At 37.0% G+C, this 15,538-nt stretch overlaps 1 pseudogene; it reads right to left on the reverse strand.

Annotated features, from left to right (window-relative positions):
• Positions 1-9,214, reverse strand: part of LOC123858595 (heterogeneous nuclear ribonucleoprotein A3-like) — a 34,223-nt pseudogene extending 25,009 nt beyond the window's left edge.
• Positions 9,215-15,538: the final 6,324 nt, after the last annotated feature.

The following is a 15,538-nucleotide window of genomic DNA, read 5'->3' on the forward strand; positions in this document are numbered from 1 at the left end:
AAGAAGGAATAATATTAATAGCTTAGAAACAAAACTGGTTAATGTATTACAAGACAATATAATAATAAAGTTAGGGATACGTTTCTATCAGGAAAAAAATCATTTGCCTTTCTGCTAAACAAAAATCTATAAGTACCACATAATTTAATAGCAGCTGAGCTATAGTCAATAGTAAATAGTAAGTCAAACAAAGGTATGTTCACCTAGATAATTAAATAATCCTGGGGTGTGTCTGTTAAACAATATGCTCCAATACGACTTGAATGGGCAGCAATTTTTCTTAAAACTTGAATGTCCCAAAGAGTGATTGCCATGTGGTACATACTCAATAAATCAATAAAGAAGGCAAAAAAGTCTGGGTTGGAATGATAGGAAAATCTGCATAGAATTTCTGTTTTCCTCCCAAAGTATGATACTGCTAAACATGGATTTTGTATTGAGTGAAATAATCAGACTCAAAATACTTTGCAATTAAGGACAATTATGCACTTTAAAATGTATTGTGTCTCCTCCCCTCCCCGCTGAGTGTTGGCTGCACTTCATGACTGCTTCCAAGGAAAGTGGAAACTAAATTTACAGGGGAGAAACCTGGCAAACATGATCTTGGCCAGGTGACCAAGGTGAACATGGTTGGTGATAAGTCATGTCGATAACATGTACTCTTCTTAGGCTGCGAGAAGGGCACTTGACTTCTATGCAATTCTTCCTAAAAGTCTTTCATCCTAGTCTCATCTTGAGAAAAGCATCAACAAACCCAAATTGACAGACATTGTATAAAATACCTCACTGGTATTCAAGAAACTGTCAAGTTCATGAAAAACAAGGAAAATCTGAGGAATCATGACAGACCAGAGAAGACTGAAGAAACAGGACGATAGAACATCTTGTGGTGCCCCGGATGCCATCCTGGGGCAGAACAAGATTTGTGGAAAAACTAGTGAAATCTTAGCTAGGTTAGTAGTAATATGCCAATGTTAGTTTCTTCGTTTCGCCAATGTATCTTGGTAGTGTCAGATGTTAACTGTAGAGGAAACTGGGTGAGGGATACAAGGGAGCTTGTTTTCCAACTCTTCTGGGAATCTGAAACTAATGTAAAAGTTTATTAAAAATGTGTTCTGACATACTCTGACACTTATATCAACTTACCAGAAAGCAAAGGAAAGGAGGTAGGGAGGGAGGAATAAATGGTACAGGAATCAACACTTAAAGGAAAAATTTCAGAAAATTTTAAATATATTTTTTATTATCCACTGGTAAATCAGGGTAAGATTGTCTTGTGTCTTCAGATCCTCCCATCAGATTTCAGGTCTTTTAGCATAGGGCTTGTTAGTGTTTCTTCCTGGAGGAAGAGACTTGCCTTCTGTAACCGTATGTTAAACAGAAAATTAAAAAAAAAAAAAAGAACAGTGGAGGACTGGTTTGAGATGACTGCTCTACAAAAGCTTTCTACTCACAGTCTGTGATTGTTGTTATCTGGATATTTCAGGGATTATTTCAGCAAATTAGGCATGAATGCTTAAGATAATTGTTTCAATTATCCACTTCTCTTTGGTTGCTATACATATACTATGCTTTATTTTGTTGTGCTTGGCTTTTGCTTGGTATCCTAAGTGCCAGAATCATTATGCAAGCCTTAAGATACTGAGAATCTTTATATGCTCTTATCCATTTCCAAATCACAAGAAACAACAGTCCATTTAATCAATGCAATGTGGTGTGTGTGTGTGAATTGTGTTGGAAAATATTATAATTTGACTTCAGGGAGACAGTTACTCAATTTTTGCCCTTTATTTTTTATTGTGTTGGCTTGTTTGTTAAAATTAAGTATGCCGATAAGAGTTGATTTATTAATTTACCAGGATCATATATATATAGCCATTGAATATAGCTATATTGAATGAATGAATATTCATTGAATGAATATAGCCATTCATGGATATTATGAAGTGACCCATCCAACTTACAGACTTCTTTATCGTTATAATCATGTTTTCATTTCAGATATGATACTTTTGGCACCCCTAAGGGAATTGTATTTCATGTGAACAGGGCAAAAATAGTTTCTGCCCCATTAATTAATACTTTAGGGTGTTAAAATGGCACTATTTTTTAAAATGTTTTATTTATTTATTCATGAAAGTCAGAGAGAGAGAGAGAGAGGCAGAGGCAGAGGGAGAAGCAGGCTCCCCACCTAGCAGGGAGCCTGATGCGGCACTCGATCCCAGGACCCTGGGATCATGACCTGAGCCGAAGGCAGATGCTTAACCATCTGAGCCACCCAGGCGCCCCAAAATGGCACTATTTTTGTCTTAGTTTTGTTGAAGCTTGAAAGGGCAAGTACAAATCTGCAGGTGGTAAGTACCACCACATTCTAAATAAGGTGGTGGGACTGGTGAAGGAGATGTATGAAGACTGGTTTTGTGGACAGTCGCCCACATGAGGTGATAAAGGATTGATGTTGAAGTGGCCTGGGGATCAGGAAGAGGGCTTCTTTACACAGCGTGTCGCAATGCTGTGGCATGATCCCCCCCGCTCCCATGGAGATGGACAGTTGGCTTACTAAGTGTGAGTTAACCTGGGTCTCTTGGAGTTTGGGAGGCATCATAGACAAATTCAAAATGTCGGAATTGTTCTTATAACCAAGCAGAACTCAAGGTAAGAGTGGCAGAAGGAGCCACCACAGCAGAGAATAAGCTCTGTGGGAATTACCTTTCTTGCACTGCTGGTGGGTCCGAAGCGTGTGACTCCTGTGGAACAGTGTCCTGGTCAAGTGAGGTGACTGATGCAGACCCTGACGGGGAATTTTAAGCAGCAACCCAAAAAGGAGGTTGCCCTTCTTCATGGCAGCTGCAGTCAATAGCACCCAGACAGGAAATCTACTGCGAGAACAGAGTCTGCTTTAGACATGTGGTCAGGTCATGCGAACTGAAAACCAGATTAGATTGACACTGGTCAAGCATAACTTCTCTCCCCCTCCCCTCCATCTGTCCCTCCCCTCCTCCTCTTCAGCCTTAGGGAAGTCAGAAGAAGCCTGAAGAGCAGAAGTTGGGGACCCAGCTACTGGGAGAAAGAAATGAAGCTAAGGATGTCCAGCTTTCAACCTGCTAACCTGAAGCAGGTTCAATGGGGTGGGAGTTTTATCTTTAAATGAAGTTGGGAGATTTTCCTCTCCTCTCCTCCCCACTCCCTTCTTTTCCTTAAATTTCCTTAACTGACTTTCCTTTCCTTTTAAAAATCAAAGATCTGGAGATAGAGGATATTGAACCTCAACTGGAGATTTACCTTTAAATGAAAGCTTGTTAAATGAAATTTTGTTATACAGGCCTGAGTATACCAATCATTGACACTGGAGGCCTTTTTTATTATCTGAGAATGAGTGGAAAAGCAAGTGGGTTTGCACTGGGTCCCATCCAGGGGCAGGGGCAGAACTTGTCCCACAGAAAGTGTTTGAATGGGCAAAGGGAGAAAATGAAGTTTTTGTAAATCCTCCTGCCAATCCTACTCGTTCATCATACTAATTACAACTCTATGCAGCATGTTCTACTTGGCATATATTATTTGGTACTGGTTTTCTTCCTCTTCAATCCAGTATTCTATAGAAATGTCATGCTTAATTTTGATCTTTTGGTACAATTGCCTGAGCATGTTTTTATATTGTGTATTATGTACATACTGCAGTTTTCAATGAATAAACTCATCTTTAAAGACTTATAAACCTTATTTTGCTCTACTTGTGCCTTATGCACACCACAGTTGTGTTACACAATCGTGTATTCAAAATCTGAGGTTTTTTCCTGTAAGGTAGTGATTATGAAAATGTGTTCCTTTTTGCTTTCTTGCAACACTGCATTGTTAGTTTCTTCATTAACTGCTGCCAGCATAAATCTCTGCCCTTTAGCCAGGGTAAGCTTTGGGCTCTGGATACATTATTTTTAATTTTTTTCCTTTCTTTTCTGTCATTGTTCACAGACTTATCTTAAGGATTTGGGATACTTTAATACCTATTCAACTAAATAATACTTGTATACACTAGGGCCTGCTTGATATTAATATTCTCAGTTCTAATTTTATTGCTCTTTCTGTTTACTTCGGAAAAGTGATTTTTAGTCTGTTCCCAGGGATATCATGGAAGGGGCAGCTGGTGAGGGTCGTCCCATTCTTATTTCAAAAATTGCAGCTCACCTTTTGCATTTTTGGCATCTTTGGTCAGCAGGTATAATTCCTTTGAAGGGAGAGGTCCACAACTAAATATTTGAAAACCATTTTTTTTTAAATTTTTTATGTAATCTCTACACCTAACGTGGGGCTCGAATCTACAACTCGAGATCAAGAGTTGCATGCCCCACTGACTGAGCCATCCAGGCTCCCCGAAAATAATTTCTTTAGAAGAGTAGCTTAGGGGCACCTGGGTGGCTCAGTCATTAAGCGTCTGCCTTCGGCTCAGGTCATGATCCCAGATTTCTGGGATCAAGCCCCGCATCAGGCTACCTGCTCGGCGGGAAGCCTGCTTCTCCCTCTCCCACTCCCCCTGCTTGTGTTCCCTCTCTCACTGTCTCTCTCTCTGTCAAATAAATAAATAAAATCTTTAAAAAAAAAAGAAGAGTAGCTTAAACATTTCATTGACTCACATTTTCTTCTGCCTTCAAAATTTGTTAATTATTAAATAGCTTTTTGTGGTTTCCTTTATTTATTTATTTATTTATTTATTTATTTATTTATTTATTTATTTATTTATTTAAAGATTTTTATTGAGCCACCCAGGTGCCCCTATGGTTTCCTTTAACTTCAAAACATTTAATATCCAAACTTTTGCTATTTTTTGGTATTTCTTCATAGAGCTTTTTTTTTTAAAATTATGTTTATTTATTCATGAGAGACAGAGAGAAAGAGAGAGAGAGAGGCAGAGGGAGAAGCAGGCTTCCAAGGAGCAGGGAGCCCGATGCGGGACTCCATCCCAGGACCCTGGGATCATGACCTGAGACGAAGGCAGATGCTTAACCATCTGAGCCACCCAGGCACCCTCTTCTTAGAGTTTTTAATGGCTAACTCAGCCCTGTCACTTAATGAAAGAAGAAGTCTTTTATCTTCATTTAAAAAATAATGTACCTCTGAAACAAATAATACATTATATGTTAAAAAAAAAAAAAAGGAAGAAGATAGCAGGAAGGGAAAAATGAAGGGGGGGGAATCGGAGAGAGAGACGAACCATGAGAGACTATGGACTCTGAGAAACAAACTGAAGGTTCTAGAGGGGAGGGGGGTAGGGGGATGGGTTAGCCTGGTGATGGTATTAAAGAGGGCACGTACTGCGTGGAGCACTGGGTGTTATACGCAAAAAATGAATCATGGAACACTATATCAAAAACTAATGATGTAATGTATGGTGATTAATATAACATAATAAAAGAAATAATGTACCAATAATTCTTTCAACTACTTTAATTGTGCTTAATAGAAATAAACAAATTGACTTCATTATATTCCTTTCAAAAAGTAATTTTTGGACATCATGTTGTATTTTCATCTTACTGTAACAGTAATACACACTCACTTGGGGAAAGTAGGAAAAATATATGAAAAGAAAAAATCATTTGCAATCCTATAACTTGGAAAAAAAACCACTTTAATGTTTTAGTGTATAATCTAGTGTTTTATTTGAGTAGTGTAGTATTCAAAAAGTGTTGTTATACTGCCTTTAAAGCATTGAATTTTGCTCTTTCATTTTAATTTAGCATTTAGAAACTTCACTGAGCTTCACATTGGGAAAAATTGTTTTCATTTTACATTTTTGTGTATTTACCCTCAGTAAAAAAGTACCAGTCATTTTGTAAGGATTATGCTTTTTTTTTAAGATTTATTTATTTACTTTAGATTGAGAGAGAGAAAGGGAGTGTGGTGGGGAGGGGCAGAGGGAAATGGAGAGAGGGAATCTCAAGCAGACTCCCCACTGAGTGTGGAGGCTCACATGGCACTTTGATCTCCTGACCCTGAGATCATGACCTGAACTGAAATGAAGAGTTGGACGCTCAACTGACTGAGCCACCCAGGCGTCCTGCATTATCAGTTTTTAAATGCAAGAGTTCTCACAGAAATGGTAAAAGCACCGTCCTTTTGATGTGTTTTTATTAGGTTAATAAATAATTTTAGCAATTGTAATTTAAATCTCTACAGTATTTCATTGTTTGGAAAGTCTGTCATGTAGAGTCATCTACAGAATTTATATATGCATATTCTCAGTAAATACAAATTCTATCATTTATATGATGTTTATATATACACTGAATTTTTAAATATGTTTATAATTATATCTATAATTCTGTTTGCCTTCATAACAACATAGTCATGTTCTAGTCATAGGTTTATGTTACACTGTTATTGACACAGAGAGCTTGGCATTTTGCTCAGGAAAAAATAGTAGGTAAATAGGATAACTGTAGGCATAAATTGTGGTCTAACTGACAGAAAAGAGAAAAACCAAGGTCTTTGCGTGATAATATAAGCCCAGGTACAGTTTAAGGAGCAAGAACCAAGAAGGATCTGGTTTGGGGAAAGTAAGTATTGGCAGATTTTGAAATGAGGAGGTAGGGGGAGGACTGTAAAACCAAAGAGCCAGGCCATGATAACAATTCTATTGAAATAAGACTAATGAGATCAAAAGCAAAAATTCCATGGAATGTCATAAGCAAGAATTTGACAAAAAATCAGGACCTGATAACTGTTTGGGGCATGACATTTAGATTTAACACATCACCGTTGACCTGGTTGGATTGGAGTAGACACATACTATATTCCAAACACTTTGGGACCTTCAAGGGATGTAGTGAACACAGGGAAGGACAAACACAATTGTCCTCTCTGATGTTGTGCATGCTGACTCCAGCAAGCCAGAGTCAACATCCAGCAAATTATCTTGTTTAGAAATTGCTTATGTCTTCCCATTTGCTTGAGAGAAAAGGTGCCCACAACTTACACTTGACCTTCTTTAACAATAGGCACTTGAAGCAATAGGCTGGATCCCTTGGACTTCATGTTCAGTGGTATGTTGGTAGCTTACAATTTTCTCTGTGGTGGGTGTATTTACACCATGGAAATTAGCAAATACATTTACAATCAGGACTTTCTTTCTTTCTTTCTTTCTTTCTTTCTTTCTTTCTTTCTTTCTTTCTTTCTTTCTTTCTTTCTCTTTCTTTCTTTCTTTCTTTCTTCTTTTTCTTTCTTTCTTTCTTCTTTTTCTTTCTTTCTTTCTTTCTTTCTTTCTTTCTTTCTTTCTTTCTTTCTTTCTTTCTTTCTTCCTTTCTTTCTTTCCCTTCTTTCTCTCTCTTTTTCTTTCTCTTTCTTTTTCTTTCTTTTCTTTTCTTTCTGAGAGTTCTGGTTCATTGCCATACCTCTGTGGTGCCCCTTATATGTTATATATTCATTTTCTGAGAGCGGGTAGTATGCCTGGGAGATAGTTGAATAGGATCTAGATGAAGCAAGCCTTCAAAACTCCAGGGCAAATTTCCAGTAAGTTCAAATGTTATGACGCCACAGGGACTTCAGTGCTATTCTTTGAGCTATGGAGATGACCTTCCCAACAAAATCTGTATCTCAGCCCTTCTTACTAGCCAATCTCTTTTTGTTTCTGCAATCCCACATTGTCCTGTACAGTTAATAATTCTGGGATTCAAGGGAAGTCTGTTAATGGGCATTGGCCTGTCTCTACCTGTTCGTCTTTTTGTCTATCATCTATCTATCTATCATCTATCTATCTATCTATCTATCTATCTATCTATCTATCTATCATCTATCTATCTATCATCTGTCTGTCTCAATGTTTATCTCTATATATTCTTTTTAAAATCAATGGAAGGATCAACAAAAATAATAAAAATGCTTATTGATAGAGAGAGGGAAAGAAAAAGTTGGATGGATGGGGACAGAGATGAAAGCAAGATTTGCATGATTTGTACCTTTTTACAGATTTGACTACAGAGACATGTCAACATCTTAGATAAAAAGAAAGTTAAATCAAAAAGAAGAAAAAAATACATGAAATTTAAAACAAACTGAAAACAAAGAACCTAACTATGTGAAGAACTGTGAAGGATCTGAGATTGTAGCTAAGTTAGACTGCCCCAGGCTCACAAATGTTGGCTGGAGATGTGACAGTCTGGGACAGAGACTAAGGACTTTAACTCATGGCACTGCAGCAAGAAGCATGAGCATCACGTTTGCATCCGTTCTTCTTGCCTCCCAATCCCATGAAGGTGATAATGAAGGGTTGAGGTGAATACAGCACACACAGGTTTCTGATACAGATGAGGAAACTTTAGTTTAGTAATCCCTAAATCTTGTAAGATGGCTGCTAGTAAGCCTGCCCAAACTTTGCCCAGAAGACAGTATTATCTTTTTTATATTGGTCAGGACATAAATCTGCCCTCTGTCCTGGAGGGTGATTTTATTTCTATCTTCCAAGTCTGTCTGCCATAAAAGCATCTTTGGAAAAGGTATTTGAGAATAAAAGCTAATCAAAACATGTACAAATGCCATGAATATGGCATTGAATCTAACACTATATATATAATACAAAGAAAACCAATTCAAACAACAGTAACAAAGTAGTTTGATTTAGGATACCCAGTAGGATATATTCAAAGGATAAAACTAAACTGCAAAGATGTTTTAAACTGCAGTTTTGTAGTTATTATTAGCGATAATATTAGTATTTTATATGAAACTATTAGAAGTATAAGATAAGCCCTTGGCGAAGGGATTCCCGGGAAAGTGCCCAGAGTTCCCCCTTGGCTTCCCTTCCGTCTAAAAGCCTCCCCCAGGGACCTCAGACTTTTCCTGGCCGGTCGACCCCTTACCGAAATCCCCCAACTGCCGCCCGCACCCGCCCTTGGCGGCGACCGAGCCACCTCCTGCTGCCGGGAGGTCGCCAGAGCACTGTCCAGGTTACGATGGATACCATGGTGAAGACTAGGTCCCTGTCTTGGAGAAACCCACCTTCTGGGAGAGATAGAGAGAGTGGAGAAGTGCTAAGAATGCAGTATGGTGGGTGCAGTAATTAAGACATATCGAGACACAAAAAAAGAGGCGACCCCTGGACCAGCGCGAGGGACCCACCCTCACGATGACCGAGACCACCAAGACCCACGTAATCTTGCTTGCCTGCGGCAGCTTCAATCCCATCACCAAAGGGCACATTCAGATGTTCGGTGGATTTGGGCATTCTAACTCATGGATAAGTTAAAAGTCCACTAATGAAAACTCATGGATCAATCATGGTCGTTTCACGGGCAGGAGCTGTGTCTGCTCATGACAGGAGAATAAGGCCTGGAAAAGAAAATTTGGACATTTTTATTCACATGAACAGGTGTTTGATTTACGTTCTCCGGCTGAACTGATTAACCGAGCCTCATGTGGAACAAGCTAGCTATGAGAGACAAATATCCCATCTGGAATTCATCCCAAACCAAGGAATACGATAAAAACAAGAGGGTTGATGTTCTAACAATTTTGAAATGAAATATTCATTTTCAGTTTCCCTTCTCTTTTTGTTTTACTTGATTTTATTCTACATGTCTAAGCATTTTATTAGAAGATATGCTTAGACCTATCAGAATTAGAGGTTCTTATGCCTTTTAAGAAAAAGTTTGAATATTACTTAGTAGGAACATCCTTTAAAATATGAATGCCTGGGGGCGCCTGGGTGGCTCAGTCGTTAAGCGTCTGCCTTTGGCTCGGGTCATGATCCCAGGGTCCTGGGATCGAGCCCCGCATCGGGCTCCCTGCTCGGCGGGAGGCCTACTTCTCCCTCTCCCACTCCCCCTTCTTGTGTTCCCTCTCTCGCTGTCTCTCTCTGTCAAGTAAATAAATAAAATCTTAAAAAAAAAAAAAAGAAGTATAAGATAAATCAAAATGCCAAAGTCTTTAAGAGCCAAAGTTTTTAGTGCAAAAATATATATTATAGACATAATATATAATATAATATTTTTTCCAAGGATTTTATATTTTAAGAGCAGTTTTGGTTCACAACAAAATTAAAAGGGAAGTGCAGAGATTTCCAATAAACCCCTTGCCCGCACACATGCATAACCTCTCCCATTATCAACATCCCACCAGAATGGTACATTTGTAAAAATTAATGAATCTACATTGATACATCCTTTGCACCCAAAGTCCATAGTTTATATGAGGCCTCACTTTTGGGGTTGTACATTTTATGAGCTTGGACAAATGTATAATGACATATATCCTCCATTAAGTACACAGAATATTTTCACTACCCTAAAATTCCTCTGTGCTCTATTTACCCTCAGTGCCTCCTAGGCCTTGGAAACCACCAATCTTTTCATTGTCACCATTGTTTTGTCTTTTTCAGAATGTGATATTGCTAGAAACATACAGTATGTAGCTTTCCAGATTGACTTCTCCCAACAAGATGCATTTAAGCTTCCTTCATGTCTGTTCATGGCTTGATAACTCATTTCCTTTTAGTGATGAATAATATTCCATTGTTGGAATGTACCACAGTTTATTCATCCCTTCACCTACTGGAAAATATTTTTGTTACTTCCAAGTTTTGGCAATCATGAATAAGGTTGCTATAAACATCCGCATGTGGATTTTTGAGTCAATATATGTATTCAGCTCCTTTGGGTAAATGCCAAGGAGTATGATTACTGGATTGTATGTATGTTTAGTTTTGAAAGAAACTGCCAAACAGACTTCAAAAAGCCTGTACCATTTTGCATTCTCATCAGCAGCAAATGGGAGTTCCTGTTGCTCCATATCCTTACCAGCATTTGGTATTGTCAATGTTCTGGATTTTGGCCATTCTAATAAGTGTGTAGTTGTATCTCATTATTTTAATTTGTTTTCCCTTGATGACATAAGATGTGAAGCATCTTTACACATGGTTATTTGCCATATGTATAGCTTCCTTAGTGAGGTGTCTGTAAAAGTTATAGAGTTGTTTTTTTAATAGGGTTTTTCTTTTTAATTGTTGAACTTAAGATTTCTTTGTATATTTTGGGTAATAGTCTTTTATCAGATGTGCTTTTGCAAACATTTTATCCCAGTCTGTGGCTTGTCTTCTCATTCTTTTGCCATTGTCTTTTGCAGACAATTAAAAATTTTTAATTTTAATCAAGTCCAATTTGCACATTCTTTTTTGTGTATTGTGCATTTGGTGTTGTATCTAAAAAGCCAATGCCCTTGGGCACCTGGGTGGCTCAGTCAGTTAAGCTTCTGACTCTTGATTTCGGCTTAGGTCATGATCTCAAGGCATGGAGCCTGCTTAAGATTCTCTTTTGCCCTATCCATCTAGCCCTACCCCCACCTCGCATGTGCATGAGCACATGCACACTCTCTCTATCAAAAAATAATAAAATAAAATAAAAAGTCACTGCCATACCCCAGGTTCACCTACATTTTCTCTTATGTTATCTTCTAGAGTCTTATAGTTTTGTGGTTTTAAGTCTGTGACCCATTTTGTGTTAATTTTTGTCACAGGTATATGGTTTGTGTCTAGGTTCCTTTTTCCAATACCATGTGTTGAAAAGAATCTTTTCTCCACTGCCTTTGCTTCTTTACCAAAGATCAGTTTACTATATTTATGTGGGTGTATTTCTGGGCTCTTTATTGTGTTCCATTGAACTATTTGTTCTTTCACCAATTCTATACTGTCTTAATGACTGGAGCTTTATAGTAAGTTTTGAAGTTGTTGGTGTCAATCCTCCAACTTTGTTTTTCTCCTTCAATATTGTGTTGGCTATCCTAAGTCTTTTGCCTCTCCACGTAAAGTTTAGAATCTGTTGGTTGATATCCACAAATAACTTGCTGAGATTATGATGGGGATTGCATTGAATCTATAGGTCAAATTGGGAAGAAGTGAAATCTTGACAATATTTAATCTTCTTATCTCTTTATTTAATTCTGATTTGACTTTGTTTCAGAGTTTATAGTTTGCTTCATATAGCTCTTGTACATATTTTGTTAGATTTATACCTATTTAATTTTTCGAGTGCTAATGTAAATGATATTGTGCTTTTAATTTCAAATTTTACTTGTTCTTTGCTGGTATACAAGGAAGTAATTGACTTTTGTATACTAGCCTTGTATCCTGCAGCTGTGCTATGATCACTTACTGGTTTCAAAAATTTTTTTGTTGTTGATTTTTTCAGATTTTATACATATATGATCATGTCATCTGTGAACATTTTTGTTTCTTCCTTCCCAGTAACAACTTTTTATTTCCTTTCTTCCCCTATGTTATTGCATTAGTTAGAATTACCAATATGATGTTGAAAGGCAGTTGTGAGAGAGGATTATCTTATCCTTGTGTTTTTTTGTTGTTGTTTGTTTGTTTTGTTTTATTTTGTTTTGAGAGAGAGAGGGGCAGGGGGAGAGGGACAGAGGGAGAGGGAGAGAGAGAATCCCAAAAAGGCTCCACACCCAGCACAGAGCCCAACTCAGGGCTTGATCTCAAGACCCTGAGAACATGATTTGAGCTGAAATCAAGAGTCGGTCACCCAACTGACTGAGCCACCCAGGTGCCCCTCCTATCCTTGTTTTTTTTTTTTTTTTTTAAAGATTTTATTTATTTATTTGAGACAGAGAGAATGAGAGAGAGAGCACATGAGAGGGGGGAGGGTCAGAGGGAGAAGCAGGCTCCCTACCGAGCAGGGAGCCCGATGTGGGACTTGATCCCGGGACTCCAGGATCAAGACCTGAGCCGAAGGCAGTCGCTTAACCAACTGAGCCACCCAGGCGTCCCTCCTATCCTTGTTTTTGATCTTAGTGGAAAAGCTTTGAGTTTTTCACCATTAAGTAGGATGTTAGTTTTAGGTTCTTTGTAGATTATCTTTCTCAAATTGAGAATGTTCCCTTCTATTTCTAGTTTACGTAGAGATTTTATCATAAATCAGTATTAGATTTTGTCTAATGCTTTGCATCTATTGATGTGATAATTCAATTTTCTGTTTTAATCTGTTGATTTGGTAGGTTACATAATTTGATTTCCACATGCTGGACCAGCTCCGCAAAACTAGATTAAATCCCAGTTGGTCATGCTGTGTAATTCCTTTCATACATTGTTGGATTCAAACTGCTAATTTTTTGTTGAGGATTTTGGAATCTATGTTTATGAAAGATATTGGTCTGCAGTTTTCTTTTATAATGTTTTTGGATTTAATTTTCTCCTCTTTTTCTACTTTTTTAAGGTGGAAACTTGCATGGCTAGTTTTAGGCCTTTCTTCCTTTGTAATATATATGTTAATGTTATACATTTTTTAAGTACTGCTTTTGGTACATGCCATTAATTTTGATAATTAGTGTTTTCATTTTTACTTAGTTAAAAATATTTTAAATTTCTCTTGATATTTCTTGTTTGATTCTGTGTTATTTAGAAGTGTGTTTTCTAGTCTATATAAATTTTGGGGATTTTAAAGTTGTCTCTCTGTTATTTATTTCTAGTTAAATTTTATTATGATTTGAAAACAGACATTATATGATTTCTATTTTTTTAAATTTGTTATGGTATGTATTATGGCCCTGAAGGGACTATCATGGTAAATGTTCTATGTGAGCTTGAGATGGATGAATTTTTTAATGTGTTTTGATGTTTATGAATGAAACAGTCTATAAATGTCCATTATATTCACTCAAACTATTGTGTGGTTGAGTTGAACTTGGTCCTTATTGATTTTCTGCCTGTGGGATTGGTCCATTTCTGATAGAGGATTGTTGAAATCTTCAACTATGATTGTGAACTCATCTATTTCTCTTTGCGATTCTATTTGTTTTTGGCTATCATGGTTTGATTCTCTATTGTTAGGCACGTACAGGTTAGGGCTTGCATGTCTCTTTGAGATGGAACTCTTTATTATTATGTTATGCCCTTCTTTGTCCCTGATACTCTTCTTTACTTTAAATCTGCTGTCTGAAATTAATATAACTATTCCTGTTTTCTTTTGATTAGCATTAAGATGATATACTTTCCTCCTCCACTCATTTATTTTTAATCTATATATGGTTTTATGATTAAAGATTGATTGACAGATTGATTGATTTGAGAGAGAGAGCGAGAGAGAGAGCACAAGCAGGAGGGGCAGAGGGAGAGGGAGAAAGAACCCTAAGCAGACTCTGTGATCCCACGACCTTGATATTATGACCTGAGCCCAAACCAAGAGTCAACGCTCAACCAACTGTGCCACCAAGGTGCCCCATGTTTTTATATTTAAAGTGGGTTTTTGGTAGACAACATATAGTTGGGTCTTGTTTTTTGATCCAATCTTCATTGTTTAATTTCATTTACACCATTGACGTTCAAAGTGATAATTGACACTGGTGGATTATATTTTCTATTAATTGCTCTCTTGTTCTTGTTCCTAATTTAGGCTTCCATTCTCTCTGTCTATTATGGTTGTATTGTTCATTTACCCCTAATCTAAGCCCACTCACAAATAATACTGTACCATTTCATAGGTACAGTGATTATTTTTATAATAACAAAATAATCATAATTCTTTCCTCCCATCCTTTGTATCACTAGTGTAATTTTTCATTTATCTGCAAGCACACATAAGCATATATATTATATTACATATAATACACATACATAATTGACTACAGTGTTTGTATTATTATTTTCAGCAAAACTTTGTTAGATCCATGAAGTATAAGAAAAGTAAAAGGACAATACATTTTTACCAAGAATACAAGGTTCATTCAAATTCAAGACTTACGTGATGCATATCACTATATCAAAACATTACATATTGAAAATGTTAGAACTATCTCGAAAGGTACAAAAAAACTTGACAAAATTTAATACCAATTTATGTTAAGAACGCTAAGCAAACTGGTAATAGATCGGAACTTCTTCACAAACTGATGAAGCGCATCTCTATTTTTTTTTTGTATTGCCATTTATATATTTAATTAGATGTAATTTGCTATAATTTATTTAAGAATTTTTGTGTTGATAGTTCATGAAGAAAAATGGTCTACAGTTTTCTTTTGGAAGGCCTGTGTTTTTGGTACCAGTGCAAGGTTGGACTCATGAAGTGAGTTGGAAACTGTTCTTCCATTTCTTAGAAATCATATAAAATTGGTATTGTTTCTTACTTAAATGTTTGGTAGAATTTCCCAGTGAATCTTTTCGACCCTGAAACTTTATTTGTAATATTTTTTTTTACCATAAATTCAATTAAAAAATAAATACATGGCTATACAGGGTATTTATATTTTCTTGAATAAATTTAGGTTGTGTCTTCCAAGCAATATAATTCTTTTCTTTTTTAGAGAGAGAGAGACAGAAAGGAGAGAGAGTATGAGTGGGGGAGGGGCAGAGGGAGAGGGAAAGAGAGAATCTTAAGCAGGTTCCATACCCCGTGCAGAGCCCAACGTGTGGCTCAATCTCACGACCCTGAGATCATGACCTAAGCTGAAATCAAGAGTCGGTCACTTAACCTACTGAGCCACCGAGGTGCCCCAACATGATTATTTTCTTTACTTTTTGAATTGATTGACATTCAGTTGTTCATAAAAT

The sequence above is a fragment of the Mirounga angustirostris genome, unplaced genomic scaffold (assembly GCF_029215605.1).
Source record: "Mirounga angustirostris isolate CCGP_5_RB_7025 unplaced genomic scaffold, mMirAng1.0.hap1 SCAF_4, whole genome shotgun sequence".
NCBI lineage: Eukaryota > Metazoa > Chordata > Mammalia > Carnivora > Phocidae > Mirounga > Mirounga angustirostris.